General features: G+C 38.7%; 1 protein-coding gene and 1 pseudogene across 1 annotated transcript in view; one reads left to right on the top strand and one right to left on the bottom strand.

The window, feature by feature from the left end:
* UST (uronyl 2-sulfotransferase) overlaps positions 1 to 19,743 on the bottom strand; it is a 352,805-nt gene that overhangs the window by 308,971 nt on the left and 24,091 nt on the right. The gene's annotated exons all lie outside the window — the stretch shown is intronic.
* LOC134585753 (alpha-ketoglutarate dehydrogenase component 4-like) lies at positions 1,194 to 1,457 on the top strand (annotated as a pseudogene).

The following is a 19,743-nucleotide window of genomic DNA, read 5'->3' as shown; positions in this document are numbered from 1 at the left end:
AAAGCCTATCCAAAAATAAAAAAAATTATTAGATTTATATTTCTTAGTTGTGTTCGAAGTTCAAATAAATTTAAATGCAATCTGTGTTTTTTTTTTTTTCTAAATATAAAGCCTTTAAGAAAAACTAGAAAAAGTTACGGCGCTACTTTTATAAACACTTGCTCCTCAACAGTCTCCAGATAAATAGAAAGTTAAAATACATAATCAATGAATAGTATATATGTAAAAGACCATGTCAGGTAAGGTGCTGAAAACATTTTTCAGCTTAAATACAAAAGTATGTATCACAGGCGCAATACAATCGGTGAGTGTTACAGTTTTTTTCTTGAGCTACGTATTTCACAAGAAATAGTAATAAAACAAACATGTTTTATGGTGAAACATTTAAATATAACTTTCGTTTTACTTGAAATGTTAAACACATGGGCTTTACCAGAGAAATAAACTTATGTACCAGACTCATATTTGAGACAATTGGTGTCAGAAAAGAATAAAATGCCCGGAGCCAAGTATATTTATAGCATTACTTACGAAAAAAAATACTTGGATTAATAATACATTCTACTGACAAATCCTGGTACCATTTTCTTTCAGTTTTAAAGGTGATGTAAGACCATTTCAGCCCTCTCCTTTTCTTTTCCCCCTCAATTACCATAATGAAGGGTTATTTGTAATAGTCTGAAGTATATGAATCACAATTATGAGGTGACTATGTGCAGGCCTCCTAACAGTCACGATTTTGGATGTCCCATCACCCTAATTTTTTTTCTGGTATTCTGCATCCAGGGACACCAGGAGACTGCACTGGTACAGCACAAAACTCAAGTGCATCATTAGACAAGCGCATGCTGTGAACAGGCACTAGGACCATGCAGTGCTCTCTGCAGGCCCGGTAGGTTGGGATTGGCCATAGAGGCCATCAGTCAGTCTGGTGTGCTGACACATCCCTCATGGGTATCGTCAGTGATGCAAACCACGTCACTGGCATTGCTCCCATCAAGACCTAACCACACAAGCCCAATCTTAAACCTGCCAATGTTGGGAGGTATGTTATGCATTTGTATGTAGTGCGTGGCTTCAGTGGCCTCATAACATTATTTTTGTTTATTGTCTGATTATGAATAACATATTAATAGAAAAATGGTAAACAAACATTGGTTAAAAAAATACATTAAAAGGAACACTTGGTTGCCATGGGAAACAAGATGGCAGTGGCCAGCAGGGTATTTCAGGTAGTAAAGCCACACATTCTGGCTTTTCCATTCAGTATGCCATCCATAACTCCAAATATTGCAGCAAGTGGTAACCTGCCGGGCCCTCAAACAGTCTTATCCATCTGCAATGCACAAACCACAGCAGACACAAGTGAACTACTGAAATCTATACCCCAAAAATATTGGTGAAAACCAGAGTCCAGTGCGGAAATGGAATACATCCAACGTGGAGGTCCTGAATGAGGAATGAAACCAGCCAGCATTACTACCAGCATACAACTACTGTGTTATCAATAAATGTTGGATCTGTATAATTATATAAAAATTGTAAGACAGTAGCTTTAATAAAGGAACTGATTTCTTATTTTAAAAAATGGACATTCGAGACTGGCTTCATTACAGAATTTTTATCTTCCATATGTGTAAAACTGAATAAGTTAAATGCATTTAAAAAAGAATTTTAAAAAATAAGCGCAAAATACAAAAAATCACAGACTTTAATGGTGACCTATGTAGATAAATCATTTGAAAGCTTACTAAATAAATATCTGAATATATCTGGAAAATAGCTATGGATTTCTATAATGTTTTCTAAAATTCAGAATCATGCAATAAACTGCCAAATTATAGACATCGACCTAAGGCCACATATATCTGAGGCCTCTTGATAGTATACATGGTAATAAAATGGTATGGAAAAAAAACCTTGGATTTGGAATATTTCTCATGTTTTAAATTTGTGTGCCTTATTTCTAACATGCTAGCAGAACAGAGGCAGGCACTTCTAAAATAAAGACTTCAACTAATATTTCTAATAAAAAACAAACAACCCCAAAAATAAACATTTCTAAGAAATTCCAACTTTGAATTTTAACTGCCAATGCATTAATGCATCTTCTTGTGACTGCTTAACAAATTGCAATTAAAAGTTAAACCTGCTTAGAACACAGCGCAAAAATTATATTCTGAGTTAAAAGTACAAGCAGCATAACCACTACAGGACTGTAATGGTTAAAGTGCCTGTCGTACACCGTGGATAATGTCTCAGCATTGCACAGATTAACCTGGTTATTCCTTGTTCTAGAATTTGTCTGCGGAAATGCATTTTGGCAGGAAATGGATCCCATTTAACCATAGATTGATGGTGTTATCAAAGGGATACTCTAAGTGGGAGCACTATGTATATCCATAAATAGGATGTGTTGTTCAGCCTTGGGGTTAATTTCCTTTATGGAATAAAGAAAAATATACAAACCCAGAGTGAAACTAATAGTCAGTGTAAGAACAAATGTGTTTTATCATACATTAACTGCCCACGTCAGTCACTTAAAATGAACAGCATGCAAGTGTCATACATGAATATACTTTACAAGATCTACTTGGAACATTAAGCAAAGATGTTCCAAATTATGTGACATTGAGCATACCGGTGTAGCGCTTTTTACAGATCACTGAAGCAATATCAAGAGATAAAGCAACGGGGAGATCCATGTAAAAAGATATATTACCTTTTTGTACCAAAATAACTGAGCAGTGACAAACTGATAAATGGGTTAGAAACATCGCACAGCCTTCCACATTTGTTAAGTTAAAAGTAATGAATCAGAGTGGCATATAATTAATTTAAATTCATGTTGGAGCAGAATCCACAAAGGAATCATAGTGCACTTTCTGAAGAAAAAAATGCATTTCAACAGAAAAATTCTAGAACAAAAAGCTCAAATCAGCGGACTCTCTCTAAAAACAGCGATGAATGATTTAGTGATAATTGTATATGTTATTTAATCTCAACTCTCCCATGTGCATGAACACCATGCATACCTCAAGACGGAGACAATGCTATGATATGATAGACTGAATCATTTCAAGATGCATTTACTTTACGTAGTTAGCAGATGGAATTCATTTTTAACTCCATACTGTCAGCCAGGAAAGTATATATCGCATTCCCAATACAGAACACTTTTACATGCACCAACATGGAGGAGAATATTTCAAGACATTGTAACCGCAGTTGGTTCCCTTATTTACCACTATTACGCCTTAAAGCATAGAACTTAGCAGGGCTAACCATGCTGATATCTTAGCCATAATTTTATTTAGTTAGTAAGAGATCCTCTATTTAAAATATATAAATAATTGAGAATACAATATAAAATAAGGATTGTCTTGAAAGCAAAAAGTCTTGTCTTTTAGATATTTTATTGACCCGTTAATTACACAATTTCAGAAATAACAAAGAATCATGACAAAATATTTCCGTCATGTGTCCTTAAGGGGATAAATAAAAATATAAATATAGACATATAAAATCCATTACAATAATTGATAGCAGAGTTTATAAGATTAAAATATATGCATGCAATATCATTAATAGATTAACATACCCTCCTGAACTTGTCATCATGTCAGACTCTCTGTCATTTTAAGATGGAGCAGCGTCTGTCTCCAAATCTGTCCTCTTTGTGTATTAACATTTAAAAGGTACACATATTTATACCTTTAGGTGTCTTCATTTTAGGGTTACCGTAGTTCATATATGAAAAAGTAACACTTCTTTTACTTTATTCATTTTAGGACCTCCCTTAACTTGGCAAAGATAAGGGAGGTCCATAACTAAAATGTAAGAGTGGACACGTCAAGGGAAATTCCATGACTTAGGACAAGATGGTATCTTAAAGTCTGAACATCTTCATCTATTTAGGGTTACCGCAGTATATTATGTACTGAAATGTTCCATTTCTAACACCTTGTCAGTTTGCAATATCTCTTAAAGACAAAGTACACAGTTTGAGAAATACAATATTTGCACTTGCCCATAACACCATCTCCATTAAACTGTGGGCAGTGTAGAGCATTTCTTCCTTAAATTAGTAAACCAAAGTTCTCCAACAGTCTTTAGGTTTTTATGCTCCCAGCGTCTTTGATCATTGTTGTAACGGTAAAACATCCGTAGTGTGATCTTTGCATGTAAAGGTGGTTGATTAAAATGAGCAAAGCTTTTGTCTGGGAAAGAATTAAAAAGATCAGGTTCCAGAGTAAGATATTCTTGGATGGATCCTTATAGGAATTGTAATCCAAAGTTCAAAATAGTAATTGTATTTGTAATCCAAAGTCTTTAAAGGCCTGTAGAAGTTTACATTCCTTAGATACATTGCTAGAGATTGTGTTTGTAGAATACACGGGTATTAGTTGTAGAGTATTGGTTGTAGAGTCCAGCAATCCAAATATTTGGCTAGACTTGGCTGCAGATATTCTATCAGCATCATCTGATATCACTGTGGTGATGGTGTTGGTATTTGTCTTTGTCTTTTGTCTTTGCTTGTTTGTTCGTTTTTCCATGAAACATTTTCACACAGTTTATGATGCGTATAGATTGGATACTCTCTGATATTCTTTTACAGAATAAATTAATTGATTGCATTTCCAAAACATTGTCTTAAGTGACATGGAGCCCATTATAGTGCATGTTATGTTGATGCAGCAATCGAAGTGGTGTCTCAAGAATGCCTCTTTTTGCTGTATTGGAATCTTGGTAACATCTCTACATCTCACTGATAGACATATAACGACATCAGGTGCTGTTGTGCTAAAAATGTTAACAGGTAAAATCTGTGGAAAAATCTTTACATTTGTTATACTTTGTACAATAATAATAGATGAAATAGTAACATAGTTAATCTTTCTAGTGTTTTGTTTTAGAGATAATCACCCTTGTATATGATATCGATATATAAGCTTGATTTGAAGCAGCAAAGTATTTACCGCCTTTGTTCACAATGGTATGTAAAATGACATTCTCTTTAAATGTTAAAAATACTCTCAATCTCTCAATCTATTTCGAATAGTTGATAATTGGAAACATGACATTATTCATCTTTCTTTTTCCTGTTAGGGAGAAAACAACTTATTCTCTAAGTTATAATTAGTAAATATAATAACTACTGTTATTAGTGGCTTAAAATACCAGAAACACCCAAAAATTGTCTTACATTTTTTTGTTTTACCAAGATCTGACAGCCATTGTGGAAAGTCACGTCCGTGAGATTGGATGCTTAACAATATAAATCTTATTTGTTTAAATATCTTTTCCAGCGGCTGTTGGGTGGAGCTTAAGATGATTTGATTTTTTAAAATTATTTCTTAAAAGTGAGTTAAGAAAGCACTCAGATACAATATTGAAGGTATTTATATTTTAACTCTATTTTTGTTTGTGTGTTCAACATTTTTTTTTTCTTTTTTTTTTTTTATAATAATCAATATCAGAATCTGTTGTAACTATAACTGGTTGAAGTGGGGGTATGTTGCAATCAGAATATGAATTCATAATCATATGTATGATACATTGATTAAACAATCAATAGATGTGATAGGATCATTACCACAATGTATATGTACATTAAATCATCACAAACCAAATAACATTTTCTTGGTAAACAGATAAATAAAATATTTGATCACAAGTATTTTAATATATATACATATAGTGGTATGGATGTTGATTCATATCTTTGACATTTTCACCTGTTTGAAATAGGTGATCTAAGTTAGCAATTTCCAAATTCATCATGTATATCACCTGGAAGGGTTAATCCATAATAATCTTTTATCTTCCATTGACTGACCTTAGCTCTGGCAGTCTGAACATGTTTATAATTACAAATAAAGGTTTGTGATAAGTGAAGTAAAGTTTCTGCCTGTCTTTCAGTTAAATTTTAACTGTGATGAAGTGCCCTTCGCTTGCCAGCCTCCTGCCCTGCGACTATGGCCCTGGGGTGTATGGCCCTTTAAGAACATTATTGGGGCTTATGGACTTTCATTGGACTGCTGCTGGCCCTTTAAGCAAATTTTTGAGACATGGGGAAAATTGGGACAATGCCCTTTTAAGATGGTGTCCCCAGACTAGTTTGGGACACCGCCCCTTTAAGCCTGTGTCCCCAGTGTCCCCAGACTTGGTTTAAGTACTTTATTCATGGCACATTTATTCTTTACACTTGGTTCAGTAAATTGGGGTTAATTGAACCAAGTACCACACAGGCAGACCACCCAGAAGTGGAAGTGTGCAGGCAATTTACCTCCCTGGCTGATTCAGTTATGTAAAGATACATTGCTAAAATCAGATAATCTGGCCACTGCTTGGATTTAATCTACAAGTAAATGTCCAGTAGATATAAAGGAATCTGCAATTTTTAGCGATTTCCTTTTGCTGCCAGACACAGGCATTAATGTACATTCATCTGGATAATCAGCTGGTATGCTCTTATACTTTATGTCTAATATATTTGTTTGTAGGCCAGACCGCAGCTGCATATGGCATTTTAGCAATAATCTTCAATTACATTTCAGATACTGACAAAGTCTATCTACCTTTGTAATTAACACATTATGTATTTTTATACCATTAATTATAGTATCTGTATTATATTACATATTGTCACTGACACATTTGTGATACAGGGGAAAAAATAGCATGATTGCTTTAGTAATTATATTTTTTCTGTCTATGTACCACATTCTATGGAGCCATGTAATGTTTTGATCGGTATAGTTATACCAAAAGAGCAAGGAGTACATCAATAGATCACATCTGCAATAGAACCATTACAGATTCCTTGTTGTATCAACGTCTCTGTGTTTATGTTTACAGGAGTCCCTTGCTTTGCAGGTATGTACATCATATGTAGAGTTGAAAAAAAGCTGCAAATCGTGCTTTAGTACAAGTGTCTCATGATGTCAAGTTTCTGAAAGATTTTGCTGGCCTTTTATATTTCATTCTCTTGGCAGGGCATGTGTTAGTAGGCCGGTGTTCTATCATTGTGCTGTATACCCCGTCAGATTTCTATACCCTCGTCACTTCCGGGGAGGGGAATCAGCTGGATCCTGTGCTGCACAGCACTCCTGCTACTCCTCCACAGCCAGGTCCTGGAAGGTAAGTAAAACTAGTTTTACACTTTCATTATAGTTAGTGCATTCACTAAGCTTAAGACATGGGACATTTAGGGTTAATGTTAGGGTTCAAATTAGGGTTAGGATTAGGTACTTGTTCATATTTAGTGATATTTCACAATAGGGGAATATCACTAAATAGTGATTTCTCACACTTTATTTTAACCCTTACCCCAAGGGTTAGGGTAAGAATAGAGAGTGAGAGAGGTTAGAATCACTTAACTAACCCTAATTTGAAATTTTAAACCCTAAATGTCCCGTGTGCCTATGCTTAGTGAATGCACTAACTATAATGAAAGTGTAAAACTAGTTTTACTTACCTTCCAGGACCTGGCTGTGGAGGAGTAGCAGGAGTGCTAGCACGCATGTGCAGCACAGGATCCAGCTGATTCCCCTCCCCAGAAGTGATGAGGGTATAGAAATCTGACGGGGTATAGCACAATGATAGAACACAGGTCTTGTTATTATTTATGAATTGCATCAAGGTTTCTTTTGTTAATTGATGTCTTTCTTCCGAATTCAAATTCACATGCCACCAAATGTCATTGTAAAGTTCATTATTACAGAATATTGTTCCAGTGTGGTTTTTCACTCCAGTAGGAAATCTATATTCTTTTTTTTTTTTTTTTTTAATTCTTTATTTTTACTGTGCATAGTGTTACATACATGCTTGTTCCACCCCAAAAGCAGGTAACAAGCCAGATAATTCACAAAGCATACAATCATTTTAGGACATCGATATAACTAGCACATTTTTATGAGGATTACAACTTACAACTTTTGTAAGAATAAACTGCGTTATTTTTAGTTTATAGCTCAGTAGATTAATTATGTTATGTCAAATTGCGGAGACATCATAGAGGCATACACTCTGTTAACTGTGAGCTATGCTGAGTATCATGCATTTAGTGGGAAACAGCCTGACCTCACCTGATAATACATACAGCATTTCTGGGTTAAGTTTCTGGGAAAGCCCTTACAGGTACTTATCGCTACTTTGCCATCTCGAGTATAAAAGGGTAGACTTAAGTGCAGGAGATTAGTCTCGTGGGCAAGTCCAAAGAGTATGAACTAAGCTGCGCGCTTTTTGTTTTTAACAGGATTAGGGCAGGAGATTGGGAGAGCCGTGTAGTACAGTAAGACAGTAAGCCGCTTTCCCTTTGCACTAAATGTGGCACATGAAACAGCCCTAGAGGTCACCTTTAACATATAGGCAATAATCCCCTATCCCACCGTTGCACAGACAATTAGCGTCCCCCCCAGCCCACAGCGTCCATGTTCCTCAAGCGAACCCATCTCAGTCCAGAGTTGTATGTGTCTCGAGGTTGTGCCGAAGGAATCATGTTAGACAAACGTGGTGAAGTCTCTGAAGGTATGCGACAAGTATGTTATGAGAAGCGCGACTGGTACCTTTTGAGTAGTGGATATCGTTTCACACGCTAGCTAGACAATGCTTAGTTAGGACCACTGGAGCCAAGCCTATCGCTGTTAGTTAACATTGGTCTGTGGGCGAAGCTGGTAGGACAGGCAACATCGTCGCAGTGTAGAGTAAGGGGTACCAGGCTTTAAGCGGCAAGAGTTGAACTTAAGCCTGCTGTCTCCTGTAGAGCCCGCGTAATGTTGGGCTGCAATTGTCTCTGTACTGGTGGAGAGGATGGAGTCACTTAAGGCTTGTAGGCTGTGACAAGGAGACACATCAGTCCAGCTCAGTGCACGGTGGCAGGGACAACATTTACAGGAGTCTCTGGTGCTCATCTGGATAGTGGTTGAGCTGTTCATTCTGGGTCCGGCACTGTAGCCGAGTGCAGGCTTGTTGTTGCTCGTAAAGGGCGCCTGGTTAAGACGCCGTGCGGCATGAGAGCACAGCTCCCCCAGGGGCCGTCAGTTGCGGACAGAGGGTTTAGGAATTCTTCTAGCTTCACTCTCTCTCCGGCTGTGGTAAGAGGTGTCTTCGTCCCCGGGCTTACCCTAAGCCAGCTGGTTGATCCCCTCCGCGATCAGCTCCGTCATGTCGGCAAGTCGCGCACATGGCTTGCGCACGGTGGCCATCTTGAAGGGTGCTGCTCCGTATGTGTTCCACTGCAGGGTGATCTGTAGGCCCAGATTGGCGTATGAGTGGCTGCCCGTGCAGACCGGGATGACATAGTTGAAATAGTCCAATCACATCTTTCTCATGTATAATAGGTTTTTGGAATGATCTTGAATAGGTTCCTTGTGAAATACCAGTGTAGGTCACATTAGCAATCATTTCATTGTGAGTTGTGTCTCTTCTTTTGAGATGGTTCTTGGAGGTTGTCCTCACGATCATAGAACTTGTATTATGTGCAGTCCAATTCAGTTCAGGTACTTCTAGCTTGTTAACATAACCGACTGCTCTATGATGTCAGCATAGGTGGATTGATCCCCACCTAGGATTTCTTTAAATACAGGAACCTTCCAGGCAGATTTTAAAACCAATAAAAAGATAAAAAATAAAAGTAGTAATAAAAGGCCAGGATAGAATATGAGTAAAATAATATGTATATATATGTATCGAAAAAAGGTAATTGGCACAAATAAATGACCAAAATACTTTCATATTTAAAATACACAAAAGTTTCCATAACGCGTTTCGTCAACAGACTTTATCAAATGGAATTACAAACACTACCTGGCACATGGTATTATATAAGAACATAGGTGATTTGAATTTTGGCGCCAAAATTGGTGGCAACCAATGAGAATCAGTTAAAACAAAATTAAATAACACAAGTTTAAAACACAAATTTAATACTTTAGCTAGATTCTTTGTAGTAGACCAATTGTCTCTGGGATAGGTTCTCTTTTATGCAACCTTTCAGTGGCCAGAATATAATACCATGTGCCAGGTAGTGTTTGTAATTCCATTTGATAAAGTCTGTGTTCTCTCTCTTTCTGGTCTGCCTGTGTTTTGGTTTCGGAATCCGTGACAGCTTTGATTGGGACGCAGATGACTGGGTACTACCCCCTGATAAGTTTACGCCAAATATTCCCTCTTTCACAGCAAATAGTATGCACTTGTTCATAATTTGAATTGATGAGTTGCTTATATTTAAAAATAGATGTGACCTTTAAGATTTAATTTGCAATTCCTGAGCTGCTAAAATGAGACTTGGGCCCAGCATCCACTTTTGAAAAATATGAAAGTGGTGTGTCTCAAATATGTCCCCTCAACATCCACATATCCCTGAAAAAGTTACACATGGGAAAATGTTTGTACTAAGATGATATAGCTGAGCAACATATTAGGTGTTATACTGCCGTAGCACACATACGGATTGCAAAACATACAGTAACATCTCCATGTGTGTGTCAAAAAGGCAGAACAAATGCTAATTGCTACTAAACTTGGTACAAACTTGCAAAAATGACCCTAGGCTATGGTTTAAAATATGCCTTTTGAAATACTCTGGGGTGTCTACTTTAAAAAATGGTACGTCTTTTGTGGGGTAGTTTGAATTAAAAACCTGCTAAATTGCTCTAAAATTGCCCATGGGCCCAGAGTCAAAATTCAAAGTTTCATAAAAACTGATATGGCTTGGTCTCCAATGTGCCCCTTCAACATCCACATATCCCTGAAAAAGGTATACATGGGGGTATTGTTGTACTAAGACGACATAGCTGAGCATCATATTAGGTGTTATACTGCTGTAGCACACATAAGGATTGCAAAATATACAGTAACATCTCCAAGTGTGTGCCTTTTGAAATACCCTGGGGTGTCTAATTTAAGAAATGGTTCGCCTTTGTGGTTTTTTTTTTTTTAACAGTCAAACTGCTATAATGCCCCAAATTGAAACATGGGCCCATCAAATCTGTCTCTCAAAATTCTACTGAAAATACTGAAATAGACAGGTCTCCTATATGGAACTGTAGCTTCACAAAGTAGTGCCAAAGACATTCGTTGGGGGTATCATTTTACTCAGAAGACTTAACTGAGCATAATTTTGGGGCTTTGAACTTAGTGATATGAAATATACAAAATGCCCAGCAAAAATGTAATCTGTATGTAATAAATGCCCAAAATATTTTTTTACCACATACTTTGGCATATATTGGTGAAAAAATGGGGGCATGTTAAGGCACAATATGCACCATATGAGATACCCTGGAGTGTCTACTTTTACAAATGGTAGGCCTTTGTGGGGTTTTTTTGAACAGTCAAACTACTATAATACGCCAAATTGAAACATAGGCCCATAAAATCCATCTCTTAAAATTCTACTGTAAATACTGAAATGGACAGGTCTCCTATATGGCACTGTAGCTTCACAAAATAGTGCCAAAGACATACAATGGGGGTATCGTTGTTCTCAGCAGATGTAGCTGAACACAAAATAAAGTTTTGTACAGGAATAGCACACAAAACAAAATACACATGGAAAGTGTCAAAATAACCTTAGGTAAATAGCCTGTGATGTCTACTTTTTCTATAAATATATACTTTTGTGTGGCATTTTTGTTTTCTTTTATGGCTATTAAGCTTACAAGACCAATATACCAAATTCTAAAATCGCTCCACACTAAAAGTTTATTTTACTCCTTGTGTTTTGTGACCTGAAACTACCAAAAAAACTTTAAATCCTTGACACATTATATATTCTGTTAATCAGAAGAACTAGATTCATTTCTTTTAATTACTTTCCTTAACCTGCACGAATTATGCACACATTAATATTGCAAAAACTGTAAAAAAAAAAACCTTTTTCATTTTCTTTGCCTTTTTCTGTATTTTTTTTCTAATAAATAAGCATATATATACATATATGTTACATCAAATTAAAGCCCACTCTGTCATTTAAAAAACGGTATATAATATGTGTGTGTAATAAATTAGTAAAATGCAAATTGCAGTTGAACGCAAACAACAAAAAATGCAAAAATTGTGTCCTTAAGGGGTTAAAATATATAAATAATTGAGAGTACAATATAAAATAAGGATTGTCTTGGAAGCAATAAAGTTTTGTCTTTTTGATATTGTATTAAATAAAAATGTAAATCTAGACAAATAAAATCCATTACAATAATTTATAGGAGAGATAATAAGATTAAACTATACATTTGCAATATCATTATTAGATTAACATACCCTCCTGAACATGTCATCATGTCAGCCTCACTGTCATTTTAAGATGGAGCAGCGTCTGTCTCCAAATCTCTCCTCTCTGTGTGTTAACATTTAAAAGGTACACATATTTATATCTTAGGTGTCTTCATTTTAGGGTTACCGTAGTTCATATATGAAAAATTTTAGGACCTCCCTTAACTTGGCAAAGATACAAGGCCATAACTAAAATGTACGGGTGCACACATCATGGGAAATTCCCTGACTTAGGACAAGATGGCATCTTAAAGTCTGAACATCTTTATCTATTTAGGGTTACCGCAGTATTTAATGTACTGAAAGATTTTTAGCATAGCCTTGAAGCTTGTTTATGCATTATTGTTATTGTATTTTGTCTGGGCCAAAATGGTGTAAACATATTATGCACTGAAGGTAGGTAAAAGGTTATTGCTTAAAGAAACATGTATAAAAACAATATCTTCCATTTCTAACACCTTGTCAGTTTGCAATATCTCTTAAAGACAAAGTACACAGTTTGAGAAATACAATATTTGTACTTGCCCATAACAACAACCTCTACAGCATGAAAATAAAGTTGTACTTTATAGGCAGGTGGGAACTAACTAATCTAATAGTTGCATTTCACTCTCCATTAGCATTCTCCCAGCAGAGTTGGAGATCATTTAATTAGCAATTACAATTATTGATATGGTGCCACCATATTACGCAGCACTGTACAATAGGTAAACAATACATACATTTAATTCTAACAAAACACGCTTGACATACATGAACAGTATGTTCCCAAACGAGCTTAGAAACCAAAAAGGGATGAAGGACAAATACTAAAGAGAATAAAATTATCTGTAAGTACCTGAAGGATGCACATGGTGTTCAGGAGGAAGTAGCATAGTAGATGGGAGATGGCAAATAAGGTTTTTAATTATAATTATTTATTAACCCTCAAGCCTAGAGGCTGACAATTCCATTGATTTTTGGTTTCCCAAAAGATCTCTCTCTCACTAGCGAGCCTGTCCCAGCCACATCACTAAATGCTCTGTATAATCTGTGCAATTTTTTAACTCCTTCCATTCTGCTCTACCTCCACATCTCTATTTTAAATCTCGGCTGGGAGAAGAATTGACCCCGGCACTAATTAGGCAGCGCAGCCATCACTTGTGCCAAAGCCTCATGCTTGACTTCTCACCCGGCTTTCCTCTCTTTCCAGTCCCTGCACGCGGTGCATCATAGACTGGAGGATGACTATTCCAGTACATAGTCCATGACATGCTCTCCGCACCACAGGAGAGATCCACATTGCCCTATTACCATCATATGTAGGAGGTAAACTGGGGATAAATTGCATGGCAGTAAGAGGAGGAGGGTCAATGGCAAAGTGGGAAATGCAGAAATGTCTCCTGCTACTAAGTATATATTTGATACCTGTGGTGACAATTATGCAACATTACACAGTGATACCATTCAGTATGGGATGTGCAGCACATTCTGTTATCATCCTTACCCCTGACACAGGCACAGGATAGAGCTGAAAATTTGTATTTTCCTCTGAACTCCAAATAACAGACTGCCTGTTAACAAGAGACCATTTGGTGTGTCCAGACGTTTGTATTTGTTCCAGTCGGAACAGAGATCTGGGCTCAATGTCTTGTGTGCTGGCGGTGCAACTAGCCCCCAGCAAACAATTACAAATATCTCAGTATGTGCCGTGTCCCAAGGAGAAACTCTGTACACACTGACTCCTATCACCATGGCCACTTCAAATCACTGAAGTAGTCATAGTGGTTGGATAAACCCTTTAAATTAATTTATTCTACTATAAAATATGTATATTAAAATCTGGCTTAATTGATGAGATGTTACATTACACTACTTCAATAATAATACAGCAGAAAAGCCCCCAATATAATTCCTCCTCTTCCCCCAATATAATACATTTTTTAATTAGTACTCAGGGCCGGTGCGTCCATAAGGCGGCACAGGTGGCCGCCTTAGGGCGCACGGGCTCTGGGGGCGCAAGATTTCAGTGACCGGCAGGAGGGAAGCTCTCCCTCCTGCCGGCCACCATCTCGGCCCCCGGTGCGGCGTGCGGCCGAGCTGTAATCAGGCGCGGCGAGGGAGCTCTAACTTCTCTGCTCTGCTCCCTCGCGCGCTGTCTGCTGATGCCGCGGGAGCCGGAATATGACGTCATATTCCGGCTCCCGCGGTATCAGCAGACAGGCAGCGCGCGAGGGAGCAGAGCAGAGAGGTTAGAGCTCCCTCGCCGCGCCTGATTACAGCACAGCCGCACGCAGCCCAGCAATCCCACTGGACCCCAGGGAAGGATTCATCATCCACACCAGCTCTCCAGGTAGGGAGGCTGGGTGGAAAATATTTATTTATAAAATAATTAGTGAGTGTATGTGTCTGTGTGTGTGAGTGTATGTGTCTGTGTGTGTGAGTGTATGTGTCTGTGTGTGAGTGTATGTGTCTGTGTGTGAGTGTATGTGTCTGTGTGTGTGAGTGTATGTGTCTGTGTGTGAGTGTATGTGTCTGTGTGTGAGTGTATGTGTCTGTGTGAGTGTATGTGTCTGTGAGTGACAGAGTGTGCGCGTCTGTGAGTGACAGAGTGTGCGCGTCTGTGAGTGACAGTGTGCGCGTCTGTGAGTGACAGAGTGTGCGCGTCTGTGAGTGACAGAGTGTGCGCGTCTGTGAGTGACAGAGTGTGCGCGTCTGTGAGTGACAGTGTGCGCGTCTGTGAGTGACAGAGTGTGCGCGTCTGTGAGTGACAGAGTGTGCGCGTCTGTGAGTGGCAGAGTGTGCGCGTCTGTGAGTGACGGAGTGTGCGCGTCTGTGAGTGACAGAGTGTGCGCGTCTGTGAGTGACAGAGTGTGCGCGTCTGTGAGTGACAGTGTGTGCGTCTGTGAGTGACAGAGTGTGTGCGTCTGTGAGTGACAGAGTGTGTGCATCTGTGAGTGACAGTGTGTGCGTCTGTGAGTGACAGAGTTTGTGTCTGTGAGTGACAGTATGTGTGTGAGTGACAGTATGTGTGTGAGTGACAGCGTATGTCAGTGAGTGCGTCTGTGTGTGTGCATGTGAGTGTATGAGTGTGTCTGTCAGTGTATGATGAGTGTGTTTGTCAGTGTATGAGTGTGTGTCTCAAATCAGTGAGAGTATGTTTGTCATTGAGTCTGTGTGTGACTATCAGTGTGTCTGTCAATGAGTCTGTGTGTTTGTCATTGAGTGTGTGACTTTCAGTGTGTACAGAGTGTAGTGGAGCGGAGCGCGGTACAGGAGCTTCTGTTTCCTGTACCTGGCCAGACTGACAGGAGGTGCTCACAGAGAGAGCACTCCCTGTCAGTTCGGCCGGGTACAGAAAACTGAAGCTCCTGTACCGCGCTCCGCTCCGCTCCACTCTGTACACACTGACACACCATGAAGGGGAGTGTGACCACTAAAGGGGTGTGGAGTGCACCAAGGGACAGGGCGGGAATGGGAGAGAAACACCAAGAGACAGGGAAAAGAGGGGGGAGGGGAGAAGAACACTAAGGGACAGGGAAGGGACCCTTAATGGTCGGGGAGGGGAGAGGGGCTGGTTAAGAGGCACATAGGTGAAGATTTTTTTTGGGGGGGGAGTGGGGGGGCGGAAAAATGCATCTTCGCCTATGTACCTAAAAATCCAAGCACCGGCCCTGTTAGTACTTTACAATTATCGTTGATAGTGCAGGAACTGATGTAAAAATAAAAATATCAAACACTGTTGAAGAGATTACATTTACATGTTCTCTTTTGCTTCAGACAGGAAGCAGGTTGATGTGAAACTGAAAGAACTATTAAGAGACATTCAGACTTGTCCGGATATACATACATGCAGTTCACAAACAGGGAGACAAGAGGGAACTAGATCAGGTGCTCATGTCATATATTTGTTTTTAATGTTTGTTTGATGTTTGTAGAAATTAGAAACCAAAACCTGCTGAATCTGATACTTCACTTGGGAGCAGGAGTTTTTTTCCTGTACTAGGAAATAGTTTATAATATTCTCCTATTCTAGATATTGTGAAAGTATTGTATAGTATTGTGCAAAGTTTACAAAAATCAGTTTTTTCCTTTGTCATTATAGGTTTTAAATTTGAATGAAGTGAAAAAATTATGTATATTTTTCTTCTCCTTTCCCATTCATATTGTATGCCAGGCATGTCCAATTTGTTTAAAGACACACTCTAAGTAGCCATTTCAGTCAATTGTTGCAGTTGTTGCTTTAATTTGTCAAACAGATAAGATAGGGCTTTAAAGCTAGAAGCCCTGCCAGTCAGAATGCCAGTAATTACATTTGGCTTTCAACATGCATAGTAGGGCGAGAGGGGGCGAGGGGAGGGCGGGTTGTTGGTGTTTTTTTCGGGAAGCACAGCAAAAACAGCACCAATCAAAGGGAGAAGAACATTATTTGGATTTGCTACAGCTTGCTTGCATGGAATTACTGCATTCAAGTCCCTCTACTTCAGCACTGGCATACAAATTTGGCTTGTGAGCCAGGAAGCGTGATTTCTCGATCTCTGACATGCAATGCTTGTAGGTGGAGCTACAAGCTCTGTTTTATAATTCTTTTGTCAGTTTGACAATGTAAACAAAAAATAGCATGAGACTGTACAATGGCACCAAAAACACTTCAATATGCTGAAATGGGTATGGTGCACGGAGTGTCCCCTTAAGCCCTAGGGCACCATGAAGACGTAAGTAAACATATGCTTATACAGTACATTCAAAACCGTTGTGCAAGGGTGAATACGTACACCCAGAGCATCATGGGTTTATGACATCACCCACAGACTGAAGTACTGTGGGGGTAACTGTTTTATATGTACCTCCACCACTCATTTCACTAGAAAAAAACAAACTCACAGCAACAAAAACACAGCCTCTCACAAAATCATCCTTTGGGAGAAACCTAGTTTACGTCAAATAGCACAAAAATGGTTTGACAGAAAATGAGTTTAGAACTCTGCCCTTTTATCTACAGTATAATCAATTGTCCACATTATTTTTAAACTACAATGTAATAGTAAAATCTTTTTTTGTTTTTTTCACGTTTTAAGACCTGTTTTCAATGTTGTCGCTATTTTTTAATGGCCTGTTACAGCTCGCCAATGTGTCTGTCACTATTGTCACTAAATAGTGACTAATAGCTGAAATAATTTGCTATGGAAGCTGCTAATTACTACTTGGCAACAGGTTTCTAACCCTGACACTACTGTTTAATGGCTGCCACTAACCCTCAAATACCAGCTGTTAATAGTAACAGCTTATAGCAGCTATTTACCAACAAAGGCTGGAAATGAGCCCTTAGTTTCTCATAAAACTTCTTACTAAAGTGACACTGCTGTACACAGAATTATTTCCACTCAATCATAACTAAGTGTATTGAGTGTATTTATTATAAATATATTTAAACTTGTCATTTCGGCTCTTGCAAATTCCATTTCCCATGACACAGGCATTTAATTGACATTGAGTATCACACGATAGACAGTGCACAACAGCTGGGATGATAAACGTAAGTAATCAGTGGTCTAGAATAACAAATGTGGCTTTCATTTCCAACCTTTCAGTTTGCTAAATCTTCTTCAATATGTCTCCCCAAGGTGTGAGAATAATGGAGTAATGTAAGGAAACTCAAACGGCTGCTTATTAATAAAAGGTGCAACATGTCAATGCATCTTTATCAATCTGCATTAAAAGTACACATTACCCATGTGGCTTCATGTGCATGTATGTAGTGAGAGCAAAAATGCATAGTTGTATTAGTAGTTCAGATGGGTAAGATAACCCCCACTGTATCTACTAAACGTGGTCTGTTTTTTCCCCTCCACACTGGAATAATCTGATATGTCACTTACCATACCAGCTTGCCGTATCCTGGGTATATGACACAAACGGTTACAATCACGCCTCTCTACTAAGCCCTAACCAGACCGGGTTTAGAATCCTACCTTGAGTTTTATAATTTAATAATTTAGAAATGTGCTTAACCTCTCCTGCATATGTTAACTTTGTTACTATCACTTATTGTAATGATACACCACTTTTGTTTTGATATGCTTATATTATTGGATATATGAATCCAAGCACCGAAAAATAAAGAACCTCTCGAAACGTACTTATTTTCTAAGTGCATTTATATGTAACAATACTGTACATGTATTTTGCATAATGTCACAGTATTTGTTTGCAGTGTGAGTGAACTTGTATATTTGTTATATGAACGCTGCTGGAGGAAGTCTCGCACCTTGTCAGACTTTCTACACTATATATTTGTCTTGCGCTCATATAGTGCAGCCCTCACCCTTGCTAAACAGTCCTACTTTTCTTTTCTCATTAGTTCATGCTCCCGCAATCCTAAGCATCTCTTTAATACTTTTAACTCTCTTCTTCGCCCTGCTGTGGTCAACCCACAAACGTATCTTTCAGCTGATAGCTTTGCATGTTAATTTACTGACAAAATTAAACAGTTATGGAATGAATTCTCCCTTCTCTCTATCTTAACCTCACTTGGACCATACCATCCCTACCCTCCAGCTACTGAACAGGAAGTGGCTGTGCTTCTCCTCTCGTCCCACCACCTGTCCGTTTGATCCAGTACCTTCACACCTCATCAGAGCTCTCACCCTTTGTCCTGTACCATCTTTAACACACATCCTAAACTGCTCTCTTTCATCTGGTGTTGTCCCTGCTTCCTTTAAGCATGCTACTGTCGTACCCATCCTAAAAAAAAAACAACTATCTCTAGACCCGTCTTCCACTTCCAACTATAGTCCCATATCCCTTCTCCCTTTTTCCTCAAAGTTTCTAGAAAGACTTGTCTTTACTCGTATGACTCACTTCCGAAATTTCAACTCCCTCCTCGATCCTCTTCAATCTGGCTTTTGCCCCCTCCACTCTACTGAGACTGCTCTTATTAAAGTTACAAATGACCTTATCACAGACAAATCCAAAGGCCACTACTCCATACTAATTCTCCTTGACCTCTCTGCTGCCTTTGACACTGTTGATCATGGCCTCCTTCTCCTAACTCTTCAATCTCTTGGTCTCTGTGACACAGCCCTCTCAGGGTTCTCCTCCTATCTCATCCTCTGCTCCTTTAGTGTCTCTTTCTCCAACAGCACCTCCTCTCCTCGTCCTGTCTTAGTCAGAGTCCCTCAAGGTTCAGTTCTTGGTCCCCTTTTGTTCTCTCTCTATACTGTCTCTCTAGGCAAACTCATTAATTCATTTGGATTCCACTACCACCTGTATGCTGACAACACCCAGATTTCTCTCTCCTCCCTTGACCTCTCCCCTGCTGTCCTACAACGTGTCACCAATTGCCTTTCTTCTATCTCTGATAGGATATCCTCCCGCTTTCTGAAACTCAATCTCGGAGTTTCTTTTTTTTGTTCCTCATAACTCAGATCCTCCTCCTTCACTCTCCCTGCGGGTTATGGTACGTGCCTCACCCAATCGTTTCAA

The sequence above is a fragment of the Pelobates fuscus genome, chromosome 2 (assembly GCF_036172605.1).
Source record: "Pelobates fuscus isolate aPelFus1 chromosome 2, aPelFus1.pri, whole genome shotgun sequence".
In the NCBI taxonomy this organism is placed as follows: domain Eukaryota; kingdom Metazoa; phylum Chordata; class Amphibia; order Anura; family Pelobatidae; genus Pelobates; species Pelobates fuscus.
Note: the sequence above shows the minus strand (reverse complement) of the source record. Positions and strands in the feature narration are given on the sequence as shown.